Source organism: Capra hircus, chromosome 26 (assembly GCF_001704415.2).
Source record: "Capra hircus breed San Clemente chromosome 26, ASM170441v1, whole genome shotgun sequence".
Classification (NCBI taxonomy): domain Eukaryota; kingdom Metazoa; phylum Chordata; class Mammalia; order Artiodactyla; family Bovidae; genus Capra; species Capra hircus.
In genome coordinates, this window is record NC_030833.1 from 16,613,905 (window position 1) to 16,628,431 (window position 14,527).

Genomic DNA, 14,527 nt, shown 5'->3' on the forward strand with positions numbered 1-14,527 from the left:
TTCACAGTCGCTCTGCTTCTCAAGCCCTACTCCACAGATGTGGAAAGAAACTAAACCCAAAGGTAAGTGCGGAAATAGAAGGAGAACTAGATTGAGAAGAGCCACGAAAATCTGGAGTTATGAGCAGCAACCACAGGAGTTAGTCTGAGGTCTCTCTCTTACAAGCTGTGTGATCTCAGAGACTCAAGCTCTCCGGGTCACTGTGCCCTCCTCTGTTACAAGGCATAGTGGGAGTGAGTTGGGTTTCTGTTTCAGCTCTGGGGAACTGTAGAGTTGCTTTTGTTCAATTTAATCCAAATATAGGTGTGGGGTGTGTGTTAGATTAAGGATGTGTTTTCCAGTTCCAGAGGAGGTGTTAAAAGCAGATTTCTCCCCTAAATAAGTGGCTTTTTACTCCAAGACAGAATTTTCCTTGTGGCTCAGACAGTGAAGAATCTGCCTACAATGCAGGAAACCTGGGTTTGATCCCTGTGTTGGGAAGATCTCCAGAAGGGAATGGCAACCCGTTCCTGTATTCTTGCCTGGAGAATTCCATGGGTAGAGGAGCCTGGCAGGCTACAGTCCATAGGGTCACAAAGAGTCAGACACAACTGAGCGGCACACACAGACACACACACATTCACGGCTGGTTGTATTGCTTCCAATCGTCCTTCTAAGACCTGGTGGAGAAGAAAGGAGAGGATCCCTGACTAAAAGAGGTTTAAAGGGCAGAGAATCTCCCCACTCTTGGTGAATTCGGGGTCTGCTCAAGGTGAAGACGGGCAAGTGGATTTTCCCTACTCAATCAGGATGCACGGGGAAACTGGCCTGTTCTTTGCTCAAGATCAGAATTTCACTGCTTTGTCAGATCTCAGTAAACAGAAAACTGGTCATTGGACTGATGCTTTACCGCAGGTGCACAAACTTTAGCATGCAGCAGAATGACTCAGAGGAAATGTTAAAACCCAGGTTACTGACCTCCCCCACTTAGAGTTTTTGTGTGAAAGGGGGCCTAACAACTTACTGTTTTGCTGGTAAGAATTTCTGCTTAAAATTGTCTTAGAAAGAGCCACGAGGCTCTCCCTTTTATATTAATAAATCAGTTGCAACATTTTGGGGCCACTATAATATCCTTTGAAAACTTCTGAGTCCACCTGTATTCTTTGTAAAAGACAAGTCCATTCTTAAGGTTTCATTAGGATAAATGTATGATATTTTTGTTAACCAAAGTCAAATATTATTCTATTAAGCTATAAAAAGAAACCCCACAAAACTTGACCTTTTATTTGACAAATTAGTATCATAAATAAAGATCACACTGAGATATGCTTCTATATATCTCCTTTGACAGTTTTCAAAGTCCTATGTGGTGACTATTAGTAAATATGCCCTTTTCTACATTGTAGCCAGGAGACTATTTAACATTTTGCTATTATGAGTAATGCCTCAATGAATATATTTGGGTATAATATTTTTCACAGAATTTTGGATTACAAATATATCTATTGTCATATTGAGCAAAATTACACTTCATGTACTTTATTAGCCTGGGTTCTCCAGAGGAACAAAACCAATAGGATGTAAAGGAAATTTATTAAGAGTAATTGGTTCATGCAATTACAGAGACTGAAAAGTCCCAGGATCTGCCAACTGCAAGCTGGGTCTAGGAAAGCCAGTGGTGTAATTCAATCTGAGTCTGAAGTCTTGAGAAACAGGGGAGCTGACGGGTAGAATAAAATGAGAAATTCTAACTCATGCAATGAGGCCGACAAAAGAGACAAATTCCTCCTTCCCCCAACTTTTGTTCTATTCAGGTCTTCAACCGATTGGACGGACAATGCCCAGCCGCATTGGGGAGGGTCATCTACTTGAATCAGTCTACTGATTCAAATGCCAATCCCATCCAGAAACACTCTCATAGATTCAGCCAGAAATAATGTTCAAACAGGTATCTGCACATTCTCTGATCCAGTGAAGTTGACACATAAAATGAGTTACCACATGCACCTTATAAAATATCCTCTTCCCAGAGAATGCTTCTGACCATTCTCCACCTCCTTCACCTACCATAGTTATTGAGTACCTACTATAGTTCTGAGCTAGATGACAGAGATACAGTGATGGACAAAACAATCACAATCCCTAATTTTATGGAGCTTACATTTTTTTTAGAGAGAGACAAAGAAGAGAGAGAGAGGAAGTAATTGCAAGTGACGATACCTACTATAAAGAAAGAAATAGGGTGCTGAGATAAAGACTGACAGACATGAATGATCGCTGAGGAAGGCCTCTCTAAGGAGTCATTTATGCTAAAACTGCGGATAGGTAGTAGCTAGCAATGCTACTGCAGGTAGAACATTCTGCACATTGCATGTGCAAAGGCCTTGAGGTGGAAAAGACTTTCAGGTGGAGAAACTGAAGAAAGAACAGGACACCTAGAGCCAAGGAGACAGTGGTGAGAGATGCATGCTTCAATAGTAAAAGGCTTTGTAAACCTTTGTGGAAAATTGGGATTTTTATTCTTAATGACATGGATGGTTTTAAGCAGGGGAATTATATAATCAGATTTTTGTTTTAAGCAGATCACTTTTGCTGTCGTGTGCAGAGATAGAGGAGGAAGGGTAGAAATGGGGACAAGGTCATTGTGGTGTTCAGGCAAAAAGTGTTGCAAATCAGACAAAAGTGGAGTTGTGGAGATGTTGATTAAAGGACAGATGATAAGCAAAGGAAACGTACTTGGAGGTAAACTCTGAGATTTCATGAAAAATGGGGATGAGAGAGTGAAGGACAGGAAGGAATCAAGGATGACTGCTGGATTTCTCAGAGATGGAGGGAGTAGTCATGCAACTTAGAGGCCTATGTAAGATCTGTGAAATTAGGGAAAGATTGCCTATGAGGCGCATGAAGTGGGGATTGTTGAGTGGGTTTCCATGATGCCCTGCTAAGGAAGTCAGTTGAGGGGGAGGCTGTGAGATGGGTACCTAATTTTCCCTCCCTATCTCAAATGATCCCTTGTGTTTGGAATTCTTCCTCTCAAACAAGGCTACAGGCTGCAATAGTCTTTCTAGTTACCTCTCAAGGCCATAGCCCCTCCTACTTTTCTTGCTGCTTCTGCAGCTATGAAGGATTTTACTGCTAATTACAAAGGGAAAATAGATAGATATTAAGAACTTTGTAAATACGCTACCATATGTAGTGTGTTAAATAGCTAATATCTATTAGGGAAGCTGAAGGGAAGCTGCTGCATAGCACACGGAGTTCAGCTCATTGCTCTGCGATGACCTAGATGAGCGGGATGGGGGTGGTGGGAGGGAGGTCCCGGAGGGAAGGGATATATATATACTTACTGCTGATTCACTTCATTGTGCAGCAGAAACTAACACAACATTGTAAATCAATTATACTCCAATTTTTAAAAAATTCCCATTCCTGGTTCTTTTCTTGTCAGTCATGGTAAATGTAAGCCCAGTTGAGTTCCATGCTTTGAGATTTAACTTACTTCACCTACTTCTCCATCTCAAGCCCTCTTGTTCTCAAACTTCCTCTCGAACCCAGCTCCAGACCTGCTGGGCTATTTCCTCCAGGAACAAAATCACTGCATGCACTTTGGGTTTGTGAAGCCATCATGTTCCCTCCCTCCTTAAATAGGTGTACTTTTCTTAGGGCTTCCTTAACAAGTGACCACAACCTGGGGTGGGGAGGGGCTTCACACAATCTCATTCTCTCACAGCTCTAAAGGCTGAACATCTGAAATCAAGGGCCATGTTCCTCCCAGGGGGGAGAATCCTCCCCTGCTGCTTCAGCTTCTGATAGCCCCAGGTGGTCCATGGCTTGTGACAGCGTTACTCCAGTCTTGCCTCCAGGCATGCTGAATTGAAGCCCAGCCCTATTTCTTTATGTCCTCATTTTAACTGAACTAATTCCATCTACACTGATCTTCTTTCCAAATAAGATCACATTTTGAGGTACTGGGGAGTAGGGGGGTGGGGGGACTAGGGCTTCAACATATCTCTCCCGGGAACTCAGTTCAAATCATAACAGCATGCAATCTGAATTTCCTTTAATTCCAGACCATGTGACCCCTGTGGACTGGTCCCCCTGGGGTATCCCTTCCATACCAGCCTGTACCCTCAGAAGCTTCCTGGGGCCCCAGAGGTGATGCACCTCTATAGCTTACCCTGGACTGTCATATAATTAGGGTGTGCTGTGCTATGCTCAGGCATTCGGTCGTGTCTGGCTCTTTGCAACCCTAAGGACTGTAGCCTACCAGGATCCTCTGTCCATGGAATTCTCCAGGAAAGAATACTGGAGTGGGTTGCCATTTCCTTCTCCAGGGGATCTTCCTGACCCAGGGATCAAACCTGCATCTTCTGCATTTGAGGCCGATTCTTTACCACTGAGCCACCAGGAAAGCTCTATAATTAGGGTACCTGCTTTTAATTTTTAATGTGAAATACAAGCATGAGACAGGCTGAATGTAGGGCTTCCCTGATAGCTCAGTTGGTAAAGAATCCACCTGAAGTTCAAGAGACCCCAGTTCGATTCCTGGGTTGGGAAAATATGCTGGAGAAGGGATAGGCTACCCACTCCAGTATTCTTGGGCTTCCCTTGCGGCTCAGCTGGTAAAGAATCTGCCTGCAATGTGGGAGACCTGGGTTTGATCCCTGGGTTGGGAAGATCCCCTGGAGAAGGGAAAGGCAACCCACTTTAGTATTCTGGCCTGGAGAATTCCATGGAGTGTGTAGTCCATGGGGTCACAAAGAGTTGGACACGACTGAGTGACTCTCACTTTCATTTTCAACCTGAATGTTTGTGTCAGACTGATCAATAAATTTTTTTTCCATGTAGACAAGCCACATAGGGAAACAGTTATCAGACACTTGTTTGCAAAGGATGGAATAAGCTGGAGGTGTATGAGTGAGGAACCTGCCTGTCAGTGCAAGAGATGTAAGAGACAGTTTCGATCCCTAAGTTGGGAAGATCTCCTGGAGGAGGGCATGACAACCCATTCCAGTATTCTTGACTGGAGAATCCCATCGACAGAGGCTCTGGCAGGCTACAGTTCATAGGGTCACAAATAGACACGACTGAAGTGACTTAGCATGCATACATGTGGGAGGCAGGAGTTTTACAATTTGGATATTTGGTGGCATCCATGCAGGATCACAGTAAGAAGAAGGGTCCCGGTACGCGACTAGTACTTAGATGGGCACTGTTAGTCTTGTCTCTGACAAGTGATTTCTAACTCCTTGGCTGACCAAACCTTCCCTTGTCCTCAGTTAGATACATTTTCCTGGTTTCCATCTGATTAATGTCCATTCTTACTGTCTTGGGAACCATTTAGTCCTGTTAAGGTACTTAGTAATCTCTGCTCTGATCCATTAGGAATTCATGCATAGTTTAACTCTGAGAAAGCAACTTCATTTCTAAGGTTTTGAGGGACACAGTGACTGCCACACTAAAAAGATTTTGTTTTTCCTCAGTTTCTTGGCTTCAAAAAGAACAGACATTGACATTTTCGGACCAGCTAACTCTTTGTTGTGTAAATTTATTACATGCCTTATGGGATATTTAGCAGTATCCCTGGCCAGGGGGAGAGTGGGGGCAGAATCACCCCCAGTTAGGAATCACTGGTACTTTGTGTCTGTCTGTCTATCTATCTGTTATGTAGCCATACCATATTTACACCCATGTCACATTTACGTCATGTATCGTTAGAAGTAGATACCAACAAATGCACATACACACATACATGTATAAGATTATATATATATATATATATATATACACATATATATCTAAGACTTTCAGTTCAGTTCAGTCGCTCAGTAATGTCTGACTCTTTGCGACCCCATGAATTGCAGCACGCCAGGCCTCCCTGTTCATCACCAGCTCCCGGAGTTCACCCAAACTCATGTGCATCGAGTCGGTGATGCCATCCAGCCATCTCATCCTCTGTCATCCCCTTCTCCTCCTGCCCCTAATCCCTCCCAGCATCAGGGTCTTTTCCAATGAGTCAGCTCTTCGCATGAGGTGGCCAGAGTATTGGAGTTTCAGCTTCAGCATCATTCCTTCCAAAGAACACCCAGGACTGATCTCCTTTAGAATGGACTGGCTGGATCTCCTTGCAGTCCAAGGGACTCTCAAGAGTCTTCTCCAACACCACAGTTCAAAAGCATCAATTCTTCGGCACTCAGCTTTCTTCTAAGACTTTATATATTCACAAATTATAATAATACATATATAGATGTAGATAGAACTATAGATAAATAGATGATAGCTATAGATAATAGCTAGCTAGCTAGGAGCTCCTGACATCCAAGTGGCCTTGAGCTAAGAGGTGGCCTGGTACTCATTGCTAGGTCTTGATTTCTTTTGTTAAGTGAAAGTGAAGTTGCTCAGTCGTGTCCGACTCTTTGCGACCCCATGGACACCAGGCTCCTCCGTCCATGGGATTTTCTAGGCAAGAGTACTGGAGTGGGTTGCAATTTCCTTCTCCAGGGAATCTTCCCGAGCCAAGGATTGAACCCAGGTCTCCTGCATTGTAGACAGATGCTTTACCATCTGAGCCACCAGGGAAGTCTATCTCCTTCTTTTGTTAAGCATTATTTAAAAAACAAAATAAAAAATAGCAGAGAGAGCATATTCTGATGGAAGGAGGGAGACAAGGAAGATGGAGGTCCAGGTAAGGGCTCCCTTGTTAGGACAGTGGACTGTTAACTCTCAGGAATGGTGGGGCTGGGCGGCACCAGGGAGGGGGCTGGCGATAAAAGGAAGACCCTGAGGAAACAAGAGTGAAACCTAACCTTGACTTGCAATTTTGCCCCAGTCAGTTCAGACGGTATCCTACTTCTCCACAGAGAGCAGCCAGTGAAAACTGAGATGACAACAATGTTGGTTTTTTTTTTTCTCCTTGTAAAGCTGGGCTCAATTTGAAACAGAATATTAACGGCAAAAGGCTCAGTATCTCATTACCAATCCCCACAGGCATAGAGTCCCCAGAAAAGATAAATATTTGAATAGATGATGATAATATGTATGATAATTTGTAGTCAGCATTCCACATGCATTTTCATCGACTCTTTTATTTTGAACTAGTGCTTCAGAGTGAGATTTGCAGTAATTACATACATACAAATTTTGAATTCTGAACTCAGGATTTGAGGATCATTAAGTCCACACAGGCCTTTGAAATAGAGCAGCCTCCTTATTGATTTACCCAGAATGGGCAAGACAATGTCTAGAGTCTTTCCCTTATTCCTTCACCTCATTGAGTAAAAATAGATTGAGGCTTATACCAGTTTCCTCAAAATTTTGCTTGAAGGGGAACTTGAGGTCACCTTAACAGCTATCAAAACTCTTCTTATTGTCAAGCTTGGAAAATGTTCCCCAATTTTCTGTCTGAAAGTCTGTCTTTGGGGCAACTTTAACCTCCTGTGACTTCTAATCAGCTTTTTTTCAATAACAAGGGTTCAGTACGAAGTGAAAAGTCACAGAGGTGGCCCAGGGCACACAGGTTGCAGAAGTAATGGAACTCTTTCGTCTCTTCCTCTGAAGCAGTTTCAGGAATTAATATTGTTGTCTTTAAAGCTTGCTTTGGAGCGAAACTTCCCAAAGAAGGTATTGAAATATACAAGCAGATACAAATTCCCATATCGGCCATTGGTTGATTCATGCTGATCCATGCATCTACACTTTCAAGAGTTTGTCTTCAATGACAGCTCTTACAAGATGAGTCATTCTTACATGGACTCTTCATAGACAACATTTCAGATCCTTCATTCCTTGTAGTCAATACATTCTGGAGTCAAGCACTTTCCTACTAGTGGAGAACTGTTCCTCAAGTGGAAAGGGAGCCTTCCATTCATTTGGATGTGGGGTAAGGCTAACTGGCAGAAGAGTCATTGTCTCAAATATCTTCATTCCAAAAGAAGTTCTTTGCTCTATTTTCACATTGCTAAAAGACCCAGTCAGGTGATTTTTTTTTTTTTTAATTAAAAAGCTGCTAAGTCGCTTCAGTTGTGTCCGACTCTTGGCGACCCCATAGATGGCAGCCCACCAGGCTCCCCCGTCCCTGGGATTCTCCAGGCAAGAATACTGGAGTGGGTTCCCATTTCTTTCTCCAGTGCATGAAAGTGAAAAGCGAAAGCGAAGTCGCTCAGTCATGTCCGACTCCTAGCAACCCCATGGACTGCAGCCCACCAGGCTCCTCCATCCATGGGATTTTCCAGGCAAGAGGACTGGAGTGGGTTGCCATTGCCTTCTCCTTCCATTAGTCTACCTAACCATAAATTTAAAAATTACCTCTATATCCCTTTCTTCCTGAGACACAAGAGAGCCAGAATCAGATATCATATTGCAGATGGTGTAAGAGAGGAAGTTTCCAATAATGTAGTCCCAGCCATGTGTGACCCAAGTACACGTGAAATGCTCATCACTTCTTTGTGTTTTTCTGGGCTTTAGTAATTTACCTATACATTCTAGTTTCAGGAACTATTCTGACTGAGCAACCTAGGTAGATTACAAAATTATTTCTTAATGCAAGAAATTTGCTCTTCCGTTGCTGCAAACCAGCATACCTCCGAAATTCAAAGATCAAGAAAGATTTTGGGGACACGATTTCCTTCTTGCAAATCTCTTTTTAAAAAGGTCTGTCTTAAAAGATAAATTTATTTATTTTATTTAATTTGATAAATCCTCTGTTTTATTTAAAAAATATTTACTTTGTACCTACTGTGTGTCAGGAAATTATGCTTGGTTTAAAGTAGAATTTCAGTTTTCATAGAGTTTACATTCTGGAGAGGAAGACAGAGGAAGGAGCAAGCAAAGACAAGAGAAGGAGAGACGTGAGAAGTGAAAGAAGAGTCTTTCAGGCAGAAGGACTATGGAGAGCAAAGATCATGAAGTCAGAAATAAGAGAAGTAGAATTTTAGAACAGAAGCAGTCAGCATGCCTGATGGAAGTTAGGTGAGAACCGAGAAGTAAGCAGGAGCTTTACTGAGAGAGACCTGGTACATTAAAGTCAAGAGTCTGGATTTTTCTAAGGCAATGAGGAGCCACTGGGATTTCAATCATGTGAGTCACACAGTCCAACTGAAAGATGACCCGTTCAATAAATTTATCCATTGACAGAAACCTTGTTTTTATAGTCATGTATAATCATTATGATTATTTAGAGCATAGTGGATTTTACCAGCTCAGTTTTGAAGCATCTCAAACTGAATGTAACTGTTTTAACAGCATCTGAAGGTTCCTGTGAAGTTTTAGTTGCCTGGTTTTCTGTTTTGTCTCCATAGCAGCACATTTAGGAACGATCAGATAGCCAACCACTCTGGATTATAGAGTGGTTTAGTCTTCTACGAATATATTTTATATCAAATATCAACTGTAACTGACACCTTAACATTTTACTTAGGAATTTTTATGTTTGCACTGATTTCTAACTCTTTCAAATGTCATTTTAAGAGTAGACTTTTCTGTTTTCTTAATATTTTTTTTTTATTTTTTGGCCATGCCTTTATTTTTTTTTGCCTTAGTTCCCTGACCTCAGACCTCAACAGTGAGAGGACAGAGTCCTAACCACCGGATCACCGGGAATTACCTGTGCCTTTTCTAATATTTTAGCACTTTTGAGACACTTTATCTCTCCAAGTAACAAATCAGTGTTTGTTATTTCCAGCTATTTGTAGCTTGAATTTCTTATGTGATGTGATTGCCTTCGTCACTTTCTCGTTCATCTTTTGACTTGGACTTTTAAGAATTTTTAAACCTTTTTTTTTTTTAATCTTCCTTTACAATTCCATGTTTATGGTTAAGGTAACCCAAGTTTGAAGTACTAATCCTATAGTACATTATGCTAGCCCCTTCCAGACATTCTTTCCACTCAGCTAAATAATTTCCCTCTTTTTACATTGAGTCTTTCTGCAAACTGCTACAGAATCACTGTATAGTATATCTTCTGGTTTGTTGTAGATATTGTTCAGGCACTCAGTTGTGTCTGACCCTTTGTGACCCCTGGACTGCAGCACGCCTGTCTTCCCTGTCCTTCACCATCTCCCAGAGTTTGCTCAGACTCATGTCCATTGAGTCAGTGATGCCATCCAACCATCCCATCCTCTGTTGTCCCCTTCTCCTCCTGCCTTCTATCTTTCCCAGCATCAGAGTCTTTTCCAATGATTTGGCTCTTCACATTAGGTGGCCAAAGTATTAGAGCTTCAGCTTCATCATCAGTCCTTCTAATGAATGCTTAGGACTGATTTCCTTTCAGATTGACTGGTTTGGTCTCCTTGCAGTCCAAGGGACTCTCAAGAGTCTTCTCCAACAGCCAGTTCAAAAGCATCAATTCTTCAGCACTCAGCCTTCTTTATGGTCCAACTCTCACATCCATACATGACTACTGGAAAAATCTCTTGGTGAGAAATAAAATTTTTAGCACTTAATATATGGCAGGTTTGTGTAATCTACTTTTCTTCTGTTTGGGAGACTCTTTAATGTTTGAAAAGTCAAAAATAATATTGTAATAATTTTTAGAAACTGTTTTTTTTTCCAGCTTTTTTATTTATTCCCCTTTTAACAAAGTAGAAGAAATAATACAGGATTAAAACTGCTAAAGTAGTTAATTGGTAGAACACACATACACACAAAAAATTTGGACAGGAAGACAAGCTTATATACAATGAGCAAACACACGTAAATTATGGTAGTTTGTAGGTTGTATACGAAACATTTTTTAAAAAAGTCAAACATGCTACATGGTGCCACTGTTTACAGCAATATTGAAGGGGAGAAAATAACACTAATTTAGGGACTGATATACCACAAGGTCCAGGTTTCACAGCATCAGTGCAATAAATTCACAAAACTATATTACAGCTAGTTAATCAGTTTAAGAATTGTTCCCAAATATGTCACATTTCCAGCCCTCAGAGGTCCATTCCTACAGATTTCAACTACTCCATCTATTGGGACCAAAAGCAGCCAGTGTTACCATCAAAGGAGACTCTTGAGACTTATCTGTAAAGGCTTATTCTGGTCTTGAAAAATTAGTAGGATAAGGCTATTTTCTACTGAAATGAATCTTGACTCAACACAGGAAGACTTCTGTCCTTTACTGGCTGGTCTTAGAGTGAAGATCATAGACATGACTCTTAACCTATTATGGACTTTAGTTCCAATTAACTGAAAATCTGAAATTTAAAGCTCCTAAATACCAACTGTGTAAGCCTGCTACTAAAAAGCCTTTAAAGATGTACCAACTTCAAGTTTAAGTGCAAGGGAACAAGCGTTCTAAGAGTTCCTGTCAGATTCCCCATTTGGGAGGAAGGATCAATGTTTCCTAAAAACTGCTAAATTTTGCACAAGGGAGAAAACACATGCTAAGGCATGGGATTAGTTTCATCTTCTTCCATGAGGCTGCTTCTCCCACACTATCAAAACAGAATGAGGAATGAATCTTAATTGGTCTCATCATCAGAAGTGGTAAACTTCTGAAGCCAGTTTTTTTTTTTAGCAGACCATGGAAGCAGACGAGGGAATAAGCTTCTTGAAGCCACAGACCACTATCCTGTATCCGGCTAAAATAAAGATCAACTTGAACAGTTATCCCAAGTCACTGTTAACTGTACTGAAGGGTGAAGTTCACCACTATGTTATTTTAAAAGAAAGAGTTTAGTTAACCCTGGGTGACAACAAAACAAGATGAGGAACTGAAGAAAGAGTTGTCCATATAAGGGCAGCTGCTAAAAACACACCCATGAAGACACTGGGCATAAAGCCTTGCTTAGCAAGTCAGAATTTGTACTAAGGGCAGAGTGAGGGACAGCAGAGAGCTACTTCTGCAACATTTTAGTATCCAAACAGCATAACAGACACTGTTCCCAAGGACAGTGTATACTCCATTAATCACACCGAATAAAGCGAATGCTTTATTCATTTTTCTTTTCTTTTTGTTTGAGAAGCTTGTTCATCTCTCTTTTGGCCATTCCAATGTATTTCGAAATGATCCCATGTTGGTTCAATCCAGGAAGCAAAAGTAAGAAAGTCACTATCAGGTAGGTGAGAAGGAGGTTGTGGACTTGCTGTCCCACCCAAGCAACCGCAGCAAGAGAAATGATCATGGTCATGAAGTACATTTTAGGCTTTTCTTCCTTTAGTGTAAAGAGGCGTTTCCACCAGCCCACAGCTCTGCGTCGAGTTTTCACTAGATTGCTGCAAATTTCATGGAATCTTTGCTGTTGCTCGGTGGTCCATTTATTGGAGCCAAAAATTCTAGGTGCTAGAATGGGAACAAGGTAGTCAGCCAAGCACAAAAACATAACAAAACAGGAAACACCAGATAGAACAGATGGATCTAGACAGTAGATAGTCAGAAACACCAAAGAAACCACACCCATGATGGCAGGTGGAAACCAGGCTCTTTCCCATCGGAGGATTTTATCTGCCATCAGCATCACTTCTCCCCATCCTTGCAGCTGCTCTTCCAGACTTGCAGTCTCTGCAGCCAGCAGATTGGTGCTGCGATTATCTCCTTCCGCCATAGTTCTCGAGGTGTGCCGTCTCAGCGAGCACAGGAGGAAACCAAAACAAACCCTCCAGACTCCCTCGCCGCACCCCTAGCGCCGAAACTGTGTTTAAATTAATCAATAAATTCAATAAATTTGGAGATTTGTTCATTTGGTAAATTGTCATTGGATGAATTGAATTTCTGTAAACTGACATTAGGCAAATTGATTTTCAGATAATTCACTCAGAAGTCATCCAATTTCCATTAGAGAATAAAGAACACCGACATAATGTGGAAAATGTATATTGAACCCAAGCCTTTACCTTTTGAGAGAAACACAGCCTGCCTAGAGGAATAAATGGGTAGTTTTTAAAGATCATAATCATCAAAGTTGCAGAAAACCTTTTAGCCCACTCCTAGGCAAGCATCTCTTTATATCTGACTTTTATGAAACTTATAAAATGTCATATTTTTTGCTAGACTTTCAGGATAGACTGTTCAAATGCTCACCTTTCATAAATAATTCTTTCGTAGGATGAAAACTCAATCAGTAAGGAGAATAGACAGCTTCAATACAACAGAGACATACATTTGTTAGTGCTTCTCATTAAGTGTTTTCCTGGATTTTTTTCTCCAACAAAGTTCCTGGTATACTGCCGGATGACTACCCAAAGCTTTACAATTGTGGGATGTTATGATTTAAAAATAATGTTAAAATCAATCCCTCCGCCATTTACTCCAAGAGACAGTCCCTTGCTTTGGTTTGCATTGTTTTGAAATATGGTCAAATGAAAGACGCCTTCCCTTCAGTGTCCTCTGAGTCAGAGTTTATACCTTCCTCTCAGTTGAGTTCCATTTTATGAGAATGGCAAATATTTTTTATATGCTTGGCCTTTTTCTTTCTTTTGTTTTTCTCCCTGTCTGAAGTTATGTTAAGAAGCTGCTTCTGAATTTTTGCCTACTTTCTACTCTGCATCTTGCTTAAACTTTTCTCTTTTCTTTTTCTTATCTTTTACTTTTCCACATGTGGGCAGTGCAAAAATTAAAATGAGTATGTTTTAAGAAAAAGATGAACAATTTCATTTCTGCAGAGGAAGCAAGTGTTCTTGAAATCCCAGTGTTCTTCACCCAAGATAAAGAATGAGAAACACCTGAATTCGAGATACTTTTGGTCAGAAGACGATCATTTCCTTTAAATGGGTGACTTCAAAATTCCCATTATTATTATTACAACATTATTTGGGCAGGCACCACAGGTTTGTTTGTTTTGATGAATGAATATATTCGTTCAACAGTATGCTAAGTAATGGCTTCCCTAAAGCTGTCCATGTCCTAAACCTTGGAATCTGAATTTGCTACCTTACATGGCCAAGGGATTTTATAGATGTGATTAAGCTAAGGAGTTTGAGATGAGATTATCTTGGATAATCTGGGTGAGACCAATGTAATTACAAAAGTCCTTGTAAAAGGAAAGTGAAGTTGCTCAGTCGTGTCCAACTCTTTGTGACCCCATGGACTGTAGCCTATCAGGCTCCTCCGTCCATGGGATTTTCCAGGCAAGAGTACTGGAGTGGATTGCCATTTCCTTCTCCAGGGGATCTTCCTGACCCAGGAATCGAACCCAGGTCTCCCACATTGCAGGCAGACGCTTTACCGTCTGAGCCACCAGGGAAGCCTGTAAAAGGAAAGCCAGAGTCTAAAAAGATAATAGATGGTAAAAACAGAGGTTAGAGTGATGACATTTCTAGAAGAGGGCCATGAGTCAATGAGTGTGTGTGTGTGTGTGTGTAAGTTGCTTTAGCCCGATTCTTTGAGACACTATGGACTGTAGCTCACCAGGCTCCTCTGTCCATGGGATTTCCAGGAAAGAATACTGGAGTGGGTTGCCAGCCCCTTGTCCAGGGGATCTGTCCAACCCAGGGATCGAACCCACATCTCATTTCTCCTGCACTGGCAAGTGGGTTCTTTACCACTAGCACCACCTGGGAATTCTGAGTCAACAAATACTCAGTTTTTAGTAATTGGAAAAGGCCAGGAAGCAGATTC

General features: G+C 41.4%; 1 pseudogene across 1 annotated transcript; it reads right to left on the minus strand.

Moving 5' to 3' along the window:
* On the minus strand, positions 11,641–12,592 carry LOC106503641 (annotated as a pseudogene). The gene has a single exon (XR_001917344.1). The product of XR_001917344.1 is annotated as an ADP-ribosylation factor-like protein 6-interacting protein 1 pseudogene (transcript).